The sequence below is a fragment of the Gossypium hirsutum genome, chromosome A12, assembly GCF_007990345.1.
Source record: "Gossypium hirsutum isolate 1008001.06 chromosome A12, Gossypium_hirsutum_v2.1, whole genome shotgun sequence".
NCBI lineage: Eukaryota > Viridiplantae > Streptophyta > Magnoliopsida > Malvales > Malvaceae > Gossypium > Gossypium hirsutum.
In genome coordinates, this window is record NC_053435.1 from 20,432,916 (window position 1) to 20,445,055 (window position 12,140).

A 12,140-nucleotide genomic window follows, 5' to 3' on the forward strand; every position below is an offset into this window, starting at 1 on the left:
TCTAAAGCTTAATGACTGAGTTGAAAGTTGAGTGACTATTTAATTATTGAAATTAAAATTAAGTGATTGTTGGTCTGTTTTACCCCAAAATTAATTTTATCTTTGATGTCCACGACACCAACTAAAAATCTAACTGAGGCAAGTGCACCTACCAATTAATAGTATTTCTACGGTGAGCAAAGATATCGTTCCCACGAAAACTAAAAGTACTAGTAATTATCGTCTTTCTATTATTTAATCGATAAATTTGAGTGATTAATTAAAAATAAAATTAACTAAATTAATTAATTACAAACGCGACAAAAAACAAATCAGAAAAATAAACGACTAAAAATCAAGAAGCGAAACAATACCCAGAAAAGAATTCACCTAGATTTCATCTATCATTATCAATCTAAATTACACAATTTCTTCACTTAGTATATTAATCCATAAGAATCCCTAAATTATGCTAATATCTCTCTTCAAGAATAAGAGCAACTAACTTTAGGTTGATTAATTTTTCTTTCTAATTAAAACCCCTATTATCGCATTAACTTGATTTATTGATTCCCCTATTAGATTGGACTCTAATCTGATAGATTTACGTCGTCCTATTTCTAAGATTGCGTGCAACTCCACTCAATTACGCTTGATCTACTCTTAAATAAGGTATATTCCTTCTTTGATTTAAGCACATCAAATATAGATCAATAGTCTAGAAATTTCTATCTAAGAATTAAGCACACATAATTGAGAACAAGATCTAAGTCTTTATTGCTTAAAATAAAAATCAAACGACAGAATCCAAAGTTCATCTCCAATTCATGCTAGCAAATAAAAACATCCAAAATATAGTATAACCACGAGAAATAAAGAAACTCATAATAATCTTCAAAGAAATCAAAAGGGAATCTTCAATCTTGATGGAAATTTACTTCAGAATCGGCTTCAATGGTGTTTTTCGAGTTGTTTTCTTGAGTACTCTCTGATGGCTCTCTACTATCTTTTTATTTTTGTCATATATAGGTCTCAGAATGCCCGAAAACCTTAAAAATGGCCTTTTTTTTCGTTATTCAGAGTACAATTCGGGAAATTGACACGACCGTGTGACTCCTAAATATAAAAAATATGAATTTAAAGGATTAGAAGCATAAAATTCACCATTAACATCAAATTATCACCCAAAAACATATTAAGAAGATATTAAAACATATTACTTTTACTACTTATCAATCTTCCAACAATTAAATATACTTTTGTATTAAAGATAAATTAAAAGAATGATGGTAGAAGGGAGGACCGTGGCGTGAGACGTGTCGTCATTTAAGATTCCTGTCAGCTTGAAATGTCCGCCAACTAAAACAATGTTTTGGGTCCACGACAAAACTTGGCCGTTTGTACTTACACACCAACACAACTAAACTGCTCAACTGTATCAATGTCCCAACCTACTTCTTTGTAAATCACTTCACAAACTTAAACCAAACAAATCTTCCATTGTATTAATGTTTGATTTTGCCTTTTATTTTGCTTCATCTTAATTATTGTTTTTCGATGTTCAATTAACAGCTCCTTGGATCAACCTTACACCGAAATTATCGTGGTGCGTCATGGAGAAACAGCATGGAATGCAACCGGAAGAATTCAAGTCTCTTCATTATTTTCACAGCATTTCCTGCTAAAATTTACTGGTTTTTTTAATTACTTCTTTGGTTAAATTTTTATTTTAATAGGGACATATGGATGTTGAACTGGATGAAGTTGGGAGGCAACAAGCAGCTTCAGTATGTTGTTTTGTGATAATTTCTGTCTTTGTTGATGAATTTTCTCTGTTTCTAACAGTACTGAAACTCTGTTTCTGGGTATGAAGTTAGCTGAAAGACTATCCCGAGTGCCTGAAATATCCGCCATATATTCCTCTGATTTAAAACGTCTCTTGAAACTGCTGAGACGATTGTTGCAACCTGTGGCAAGTTTGAGGTATTTCTTTTTCTGTGTTGTAGATTTGATTAGTTGTTTGATACTGGACTTAACAAGGGAAGGATGCATAGGAGAGGGAAATGGTTGTTTAGATGGCCCGTTCACCCTGTTTGGAAAGAGAGTCAGAAATTATGGATAATGACAGTGTATAGAGTTTGAAGGCTGAGGGTAGAGAGAATCTTAAGAAAGTATAGGTTTGGTATTCTTGAAAGGACCATCCCCTATTCATATTCTTTGGGATATTTATAGGTGATGGTCCCATGCATTATAGCATTAATGTGATGAACTTGTCATCAAGTCATTATTATAGAGCACTTAGGGGATATTTTCAATTGGACGGGATGTCTGTGACAAGACAAATCTTATCCTCTCTTCTATCTCTGACAGAATAAAGCAGTTGAGCCCACATGATATTTGGTAACCAAATGATTCTATATTCCCAATCAAAAGCAAGTCATTCATTGTCCGGGTAGTCCTTCCAAGAATATGAGTTCACAAGTGTCTTCCCGGCTTGGTGATGGCAAACTTATTTTTCAGATGTTTTCTAGACTTATCACCTATCTGGTTGTGGATGGGGTATAACATTAGTACTTGAAGTTGTAACTGAACCAAATGCTATAAATAAGCAACTGGTTATGCCAAAAACAAGTGGGGATATTCCAAAAGCAAAAGGCATACATCAAGAACTCAAGAAATGTATCACTTTTAGTATATGTTGAAGCTTTTAAATGTGAAATATTTATGCTATGTTTTTGTTGGATGTAAAAAATTTTAAGGTTATAAAAGATCCAGACTAGCGGGAACGACATTTAGGGGATGTTCAAGGTCTTCTCTTCCGTGAAGCAGCCAAAGTTTGTCCCCAGGCTTACCGAGCATTTTCGTCTCGCCGGACCGATCAAGTTATACCTGTAAGCTTTTGGCATTTATTTAACCAACTACTTACGAAATAAACAACCTTCAGACATGGATAATGATTTACTCGAACTGGTTTTTACTATGTTTGCAGGGAGGTGGAGAAAGCTCAGACCAACTCTATCATCGTGCTACATCTTCATTACAGAGAATTTGTCAGAGACATACAGGTATTTGTTATGTCATCACGGTCACACCCTAGTCTGAGTAACATAGGCTATTTTTAGCAGACGAAACATGTTTCTGGTTAGAATATGCTGAATGGTTGCTTATTTCACTTGTTAGGGAAGCGAGTGGTTGTGGTCACTCATGGAGGTGTCATACGTGCGCTATACAGGAGGGCTTGCTCGAGCAGGTTTCGGGGAATTATACTAAATACCTCAGTGAACATATTTCAGATATCTGGTGATGATGTTTGGACCATAAAAGCTTGGGGTGATATCGATCATCTCAACCAAACAGGACATTCCATGTCTGGTTTTGGGGTTAGTAAAACACCATCTGTTGTTAGTCCTGTTCTTACTTGAATGAGCATTTTTCCCATCTGGTGCTTCCATGTCGAATAAACTAGCAATGTCTCTGAAACTTATGAAAGATTACAGCACTCTCAGTGGATTCTAGAATTATTGTTCGAAGTGATTGTACATGCACTGGTATCTAATATTGCATTGCATTGATATTTATACAAGTGCATGACACTCGTATCTAATACATATTGAAACATGGTATGATTATATGACTAAAAAAATATACATGAAGAAACTTAGAAAAATAGAAAATTCATATCAGACACATACACCAACATTTGACTAACATTAATTGGGCCATTGATAAGTAGCATTTGACTAAAGTAGACTTATTATGTTTTCGCATGTTACTAAAGAAGGTTTGTCATTTTTCCTAAGTAGTCGTACCCAGTTCATATTTCACGAGGATATAATCTTTCAAATAATTGAACAAAACTCAAAATTTTGAAATTTACCCACATTCATCGTCTTATGCATACAAGTTAGTACTAAAACTGAAGCATAACAGTACAAAAGTATGCAAACTCTAGATAGGGAAACTTTATGAGTTATCAGCTATACTATACTTACCTAGAAGTTGGAAGGCAGTTTTTTTCAGCAAGAAAAGCTTTTTTACAGAAGCTTTGGACAGTAAGTAGTTGCAAGGGGATTCTCAAATCTCAATACCATTACGATATAGTTTTAATTTCTAAACATGTCTAACTCTCTATGCACCATATCTTTTGGAATTACTAACTGAACCATGTTAATAAAAAGAGTGTAAATTTATCTGTATTAGGAGTTATATTGTAGTTTATTTTTTTAATAGATAAATTAGTTCTATGTAAATTAAAAAACAGAGTAAACTGATATTTCTATTAAAAAACCTACCTATATTTATCGTTAAAAACTAGTTCATATATGTCAGCATGAGATACACATGGCATGTTACGTGTAATAAAAATTAACGAACTGGAATTAACTTATTCTTTTTTTAGTAAAAGAGACAAAAGATAATTTAACTCCTACTATCAAAACCTTTAACGGTACTTTTACCAATTAAATTATATTTAATTTTATATTAATTAAGATTGAATATTATTTATTTTAAATATACTTAAAAAATAAACAAACGAAATGTAGTTATTAGTACTAGTGGGACAACTTTACTTTTGTTTCTAGTAATTGCTAAGTTCGTTAATTTTATTAAAAAATTATCTTAACTGAACTCGATGGTTCCTTTTGACCCAATAAAAAATGGTATTAAATTATGCCCCTCCATCATCATTTTTAAGTGCTCAAATTCAATGTTCAGAAATTTCTCTGATCTCTTTTTTTTTAAGAAATAATTTTATTTCTAGGATGGTCATGCTCAACTTCACAAACAACTTAATTTTAAAATATAAATTAAATAACTACAAGTCTATGATATAATATAAACTAATAAACTTCAAAATTCTAATTGATACCGGAAAATTTACCCAAAAAAAAGAGAGGCATGCTTAACTATATACATTGATACAAGCATTTGATGTAATAATTTTTTGTAAGTTAATCTTAAAAGAATAAAAAAAATGAAAATTATTATTTTAAATTTTTTATGTTTTTATGTTTTTATATATTTATGATCAAATTTTAGTTGATAGATTTTATTTTTTAGTTATTTTAGGTGAAAAAGTTTTAAAAAAAATTAAATTAAAAAAAAAGAAGACCAAATTACACAATGTGTAAACGTTGAGAGTTAATTTTTTTAGAATCAAGACTAAATTGACATAATGTATAAATATTGAGGGTTAAAGTTGTTATTATGTCAATTTTAAAAGTTGTCACATCTTCTTTCCGTCAACTATTCAACTAATATTGACCAAAAAAGAAAAAATCGAATGGTTGGGCAACCAAAAAAGAAACTTACTGATAGTTGGGTAATTACAATTGTAGTTTACCCAAAATATTTTGAAACTTTGCCAAAAAAATTCAAAAGTCATAAAACAAAACTCTTTTTTACAAAATAAGTCAAAAAGTCTAAAACCAAAAATTAATATGGAAAAATCAATAACTTAACCAAACTGAATTTTAAGGTATAGATAAAAAAATCCAAACAACTCAACCTAACAAACCAATATCTCTGTAATGGCCCTATTTTTAGTGGTACCGAAAATGCAGTTTCGGAACCCTATTTTCATAAACCGAGTTCGTAAATATTAATTAAGGATATCTACGGAGTTATTATATAGATGGATTGAAATTTGGTTAGTTAATTTAGCTGAAATAGTGATTAGTTATGGCCTAGAGACTAAATTGTAAAGTTCAATCGCTATAGATTTTTAATTAGGAAATGGTTTGAGGACTTAGATAACAATTATCCAAAAGGTCAAAATGGTTAATAAACTATTTTTTATCTTGTCTTGTAACGACCCAAATTTTAAAGTCATCGGAAAAGTGAGTTTTCGAGTCTTCGATTCTGAAAATTTGATTCGTAAATATTTAATAGAAATATTTACGAAGTTAAGTGAGAGATTAGTTAGATTTTAGTTAAGTGAATTAGCTTGAATTAAGGTTAGTTTAGTGTAAGGACTAAATTGAATAAAGTGTAAAAGTTTAATTATAAACTATAGAAGAGTCAAAGGACTAAATTAGCAAATAAGTCTTATGTGACAAGTGTGTGGTAAGTATAAATACATGTGTATTATTTTAATTGGTACAAATGTATGTATCTATATGTATTTACTTATCTTTTAAGTATAAGATATTTAATATATATAATATATTATAATAAGATATAATATAATAAGTAAAATAAATAAAAGAAAATAAAGAACAAAATAGAGAATAAGAACAGAGAAAGAAACGAAATAGGAAAGAAAGAAAAATGAAAGAAAAAGAAAACGGGAAATTAGGGTTTTAAAGTTTGAAACTTAATTGGTAAGTTAATTTAGTCCATTTTCTTGCAATTTTGATGTTTTTGGAATCCTAGAACCAAGCTTTACTTGAATTATGTTGAAATTTAGAAAATTAATGAATTTTTAGATGTTAAATAAGTTAAATAAATAGATGAATTGTGATATTAAGTGATAGAAATTCAAGTTAGAAGTGGAAGAAGGATTTAATTGTAAAGAGAGATATAAGTTTTGTTATAGTAGGAACTAAATTGTTTAAATTGTAGAATTGATGTTTTATGTTGAAAATGAAGAGTTGAAACTTGTTTAAAGTAGGTATTAAATGAAAATATGAGATTTTTTTTAAGAAAAAGAATGTTATGGTAGGAGGACTAAATTGGAATTTATGCAAAAGTTACATGGAAAATAGAAGAGTGTGTTATTAAATAACATACATTAATAATGTTAAATGTTAAATTTTATGTAGTTAACGTAGCACCGGAAACGTCATAAAAAAAGAGAAAGGAGAAAGTGAACGAAGATATCGAGTAAACTCGAGAATTATGGTTTGTATTTCTATAAACTATACTTAAAAGTTTAATAAATGTAATTGTTATTTTAATTGGTTGGTAATGTATGATAAATGATGTGATGGAAATTGTTACTGTTTCTGTATCAAAATGAAATGATTTGAATACCCTATTAACAGTGTCGGGCTAGTCGAATATAGTTGGCATGCCATAGGATTGAAAGTGTTTAGGGATATTCCGACTGTGTGTCGATCAGACACTATATGTGTCGACTACTGTTAGTGTTCCGGATTCGTTCCGAAGAGGTACTCCGTACCTGACTGTTACTGTTACTGTTACTATTACTGTTACCCTTACGGTGTATTCCGGCTTCGACCGATGGAACACTGTATGATTTCTCGGTGTGTGGGTTGGATCCGTGTATCCGTCCAGGTTCGAGTTATGTTAATAGGGGTAAATGAATATATTGAAAACTGACTACTATTGATTATGTGACTATGATTGATGTACGATTGATGAAAGATGCCGAATGATATGAAATATGTAAAGAATTGTTTAAATACATTTAAAGAGCTAAGAGTTAAAGGTGAGTAAACGAACCGTTAAGATCATGAAAGTAAAGACTTAGGATTTAAATGTATGAATTATTTATTAACATTTTATGTGCTAGTTTATAGAAATACCACTAAGTGTATACTCAGCGTACGGTTTGTTTCCATGCGCAGGTTAGGTACAAAGTAACTAACGTCTCAGCATCCGAGCCAACTCCCGAACTTGAATACTTGGTGAAGTTTCTTGTTTTAAAGAATGGCATGTACCTAGGTTGTTTTGATGTTAGTGAAGAATGTTAATAGATAGTTAATAAATGTAATGTAAGTGCTATAATATAATCCACTATGAATTGTTTTGAATGGTACTTAAGTGCAAATTTTGAAGTTGTTTTGTTCATGAATATTGAATATATATGCTAGATTATTGTATGATGGTTTTAATGATTATTAAGTATGTTTTTATCATATTTTGGATTGGTTAAAAGATTGAATCTTAAATTGCTTGATATTTAAGGTTTGCAGGGTTGGCAAATTTGAATTATAAGGTTCATTTTGAGTCCACACGGCTTGTCACACGGGCGTGTGACCAGACCGTGTGAGACACATGGCTTGCACACGGGCATGTTATTAGGCTATGTGTCTCTTGCACCTAAAATGTTTCAAACAGATTGCCACACGGATTGAGCACACGGGCGTGTGCCTTAGCCATGTGAAATTAAATTATTTTTAGGCAAAAGTCAGAGAGCTCCATGGGTTGATGACACGGGCATGTCATATCAGACACACAGGCGTGTCACATAAGCCACATGGGCGTGTGGTACTATTCAAAGGAAGAAATTTTGAAATTTCACGAAAAATTTTATAAGCTTCCAATCGAGTCTCAGTTTGTTTTAAAAATACTTATTAAGTACTGAGGGTCCATTAAAGGTATATTAAGACAAATTACTCCATGTTCTGATAGTCAATCCATACCCAGTATAATATCAAAATCGCCGAATGGCATAATCAACAAATCAACAGAAAAGATTTTATCCTGGATCATTAATGGATATCTTCGACATATCTGATTCACTACCATAGTTTGCCCCAATGGACTAGACACTTCTATCGTTACTTTGGACAATTCAAGTTTTAAGTTTCCCGCCTCAACCTATTTTGTATTAACATAAGAATGTAACGATCCTGGATCTATTAAAACATAAATGGGTTCTGAATGTAATAAGAATATACCTGTCACTACATCATGAGCATCTCCCTCATCACGAGTTCTTACAACATATGCTTGGGCCTGAGCTCTTACTTCAGATTGTCGTGTAGCATTTTCACTAGTTCTTCTAGTACCTTCTCTAGCAACTGGACCACTTCGGCCTGACCCGCGACCTCTGGAAGTAGATTCAGATCTTTGTGATAGCGTTGGTGCTGCCTTACCAATCGTTGAACAATCCTTAACAAAATGATTAGTGGATCCACATCAGAAACAACCCTCAGTTAACTTTCTACATTCTTCTTTATGTTTGTTTCTACAATATTCACATGTTGGAATTTCAATGTTCTGAGCTGGGCTTCTAATACAACCAGTGGATACAGTAGCTTATCTCTTTCGACTTTTGTCTCCTTTTTCTAATCTTAAACTGAATCTTCCACTACCCTGAGATTCCCTCGATTGTTTGAATTTTAGACTTGAACTAGCAGTTCCAGGATGTTTTCTAGTTGAACGGGTAGTTTCAGATTTTTTACTCTTTCCCAGCACTTGCTCAATCATTTTAGCTCTTTCTACTAAGTCTGCAAACTCTGTAATCTGTAGAGGCATCAATTGCAGTTGGAATTTATCTCATAATCCTCTTAGAAATTGCTTACATCTGTCAGCTTCAGTCGGTACAAATTCAGTTGCTTACCTACTCAGTCTCAAGAATTCCCGTTCATAATCCATTATAGACATATCCTTCTGCTTCAACATTAAAAACTCATGTTTCTGGTCTTCAATATATGTCTCTCCCAAATACTTCTTTTGAAATTCTCGTTGAAAGAATTCCCAATTTACCTGTTCTTCTGGTACATTCTGAATCACTGATTCCCACCATATATAAGCTTCTTCTTGTAACAGAGAAACAAAACATACTAAACTTTCCAGTGGCGTGCATTCTAATTGCTTCAAAATTCTCTTGGTAGTCTTTAACCAATTTTCAGATGTTGTTGAATCAATTCCCTTTGATCCCAGAAATTCTGTAGCTCCGTATTTTCGCAGTTCCTTAATAGGGGCTCGTCGGGTAGCAGAGGTAGAAGTAGTAGCAAGCATACTTCCTACTACTCTTTGAAGAGCTTCGACAATCATTCTAAATATTTCTATGTTATCCCTTCCAGTATTCAGTGGTTGGTTACCTACCGGGTTTACACTTGGGTTGCGGATTCAGACTCATTTACATCACGTGATTCATCTCTACTGTACATTTCGTGATTGGCACCCTCGATACTTTCGTTAGACATCTTTTACTCACTATAAAATAGAGTCAATTTATCAGTATATATATATAAATCAGCATCCAATCCCGAATCAAATTTAACATAAAAATGGCATGTACCTCTAGACTCCTTTCAATACTCGACTTAATCCTAGAATCAGCTAAACCCGGCTAGCTCTGATACCACTAAATGTAACACCCCTAACCCCGTCTCATCGTCGAAACAGGACTATGGAATATTACTGGTCATTACAGTACATTTACACATAAAACATGAATAAATGCAATACTGTACGTCTTAATATACCTTTAATGGGCCCTCAGTACTTAATAAGTATTTTTAAAACAAATCGAGGCTCGATCGGAAGCTTAGAAAATTTTTCGTGAAATTTCAAATTTTTTTCCTTTGAATAGTACCACACGCTTGTGTGGCTTATATGACATGCCCGTGTGTCTGATATGACACGCCTGTGTCATCAACCCGTGGAGCTCTCTGACTTTTACCTAAAAACAATTTAATTTCACACGGCCAAGGTGTACGCCCGTATGGAAATCTGTTTGTAACATTTTAGGTGCAGGGGACACACGGCCTAACAACATGCCCGTGTGCAAGTTGTGTGTCTCACACGATCTGGTCACACGCCCATATGACAGTGCTAGTGGACGGTAATAATGTGTGTGGATTAATTTAAGTAATTAAAGGTTTATTTAATTAAAACATAGTTAATTAAGGTTAATTAACAAATTAATCCTAGTATAAAACTAACTTATTTAATTAAAACATAGTTAATGAAGGTTAATTAACAAATTAATCCTAGTACAAAACTAAAAGTTAGTGTAGAAAATAGTATCATCTCTTCATTCTTATTTCTTACCGTCCAAAAAGAAAGAAACCTAAGGGAGGAAGCCATTTTCATGTCTTTACATTCGGCCAACAATTAGGTATGAAATTTAAGTCATTTTCTTGTAATTTTTATAGATTTGAGGTCATGGGAGCTTTAGCTATCCCACATACCAATTTTTGAAACTGTTACAATTTTAGAAAGTTGACATTGTTGAGAATTAGATGAAATTGGTGTGAAATTGTTAGAAATTAAGGTTAGTTTAAGAAAAAGGCTAAATTGTAAAGCTTAATTATTAGTTTCGTACATTAGGGGTCAAATTGAATAAAATGCAAAACTGTTATAAAATATTGGTAGGAATAGGAAGTAGTGGGCCCTAATGAATATATGTTAAATCAGATTTTAATCTGAAGCTAAGAATTGGAAGTTATGATTATTTCAAGTTCAAGGACTAAATTGAATAGAATGTGAAATTTTAGAGATATTAAAAAATGAGTTCATATAGGTTTATTCATATCATGGCTTATTGATTGATTGCATAAAATAATTGTATAGGTTAAGATTTGGATCTAAGTGGAGCTAATAGGGGAAAAATTAAAGTTAAGGGTTAGTCCCTGAAGTACTTTCTCTTTTCACATTTCGAAAAAGGTAAGTTCTTGTTGAATTTACTATTTTATCTTGTGTGTTGTGCCTGTTGTGTTTAAGGAATGATTGAAGTATTAGTGAAATTTGGCATGCATTACAGTGATTTAATAGAAATGTTATGTGTTAATTGACGGTTATGAAATAGCACAGGGTATAAGTGTGAAAATGGAAAATTTATATATGTATAATTGATGCCCATGTGAACTTAGTAAAAAGTTAGGATACAATTTTCATGCCAATAGAGCCTTATGTGTGCTTTCACGGTTATGAGGTTATACGAAAATTATCATTGGTTATTTTGAGATCCAGCATTTATTGCAGATCATCGAGTATTATATGTCTCTACAAAGACCCTGGTATGGTGGAGGGATGTATTAGCATATGAATATACATATAGTGCTTACAGGCTTTGCACATTGGTGCCCTGGTGTGGTGTTGTTTTTGCTCAGACGAGCAACCTAGTGTGATGTAGTTTACCCGTGTATCCAAGTCCATTTACTACGGTTCCATCGAGCGAAATGATATAAATGAAATTGAAAATTTGAAAATGGATTAAATGAACTTGGTCCTCGATTTAATTACAAATGATTCATCCATGTGTATTGATGATAAAATTATGATTGAAATGAATTATGTATACATGATATAAACTTATAAATTGTTGATTGAGTATGCTTTTGTGATAAGTCATGTGAAGTAGAATAAATTGGTATGTTTGAATTGTTATAATGTTTAAATATTATGGATAAATATGTATAGGTACATGCTCACATGTTAATGTTGTTATGTGCCATGAAATAGCCAAAGCTATGCGAATTAAGGTAGCTAATATGCTTATAAAAGAACAAGGTAAGCAT

The 12,140-nt window shown here is 32.2% G+C and overlaps 1 pseudogene; it reads left to right on the forward strand.

Annotated features, from left to right (window-relative positions):
* The first annotated feature begins 1,354 nt into the window (after positions 1–1,354).
* Positions 1,355–7,728, forward strand: LOC107934517 (phosphoglycerate mutase-like protein 4; annotated as a pseudogene).
* The last annotated feature ends 4,412 nt before the right edge of the window (positions 7,729–12,140 follow it).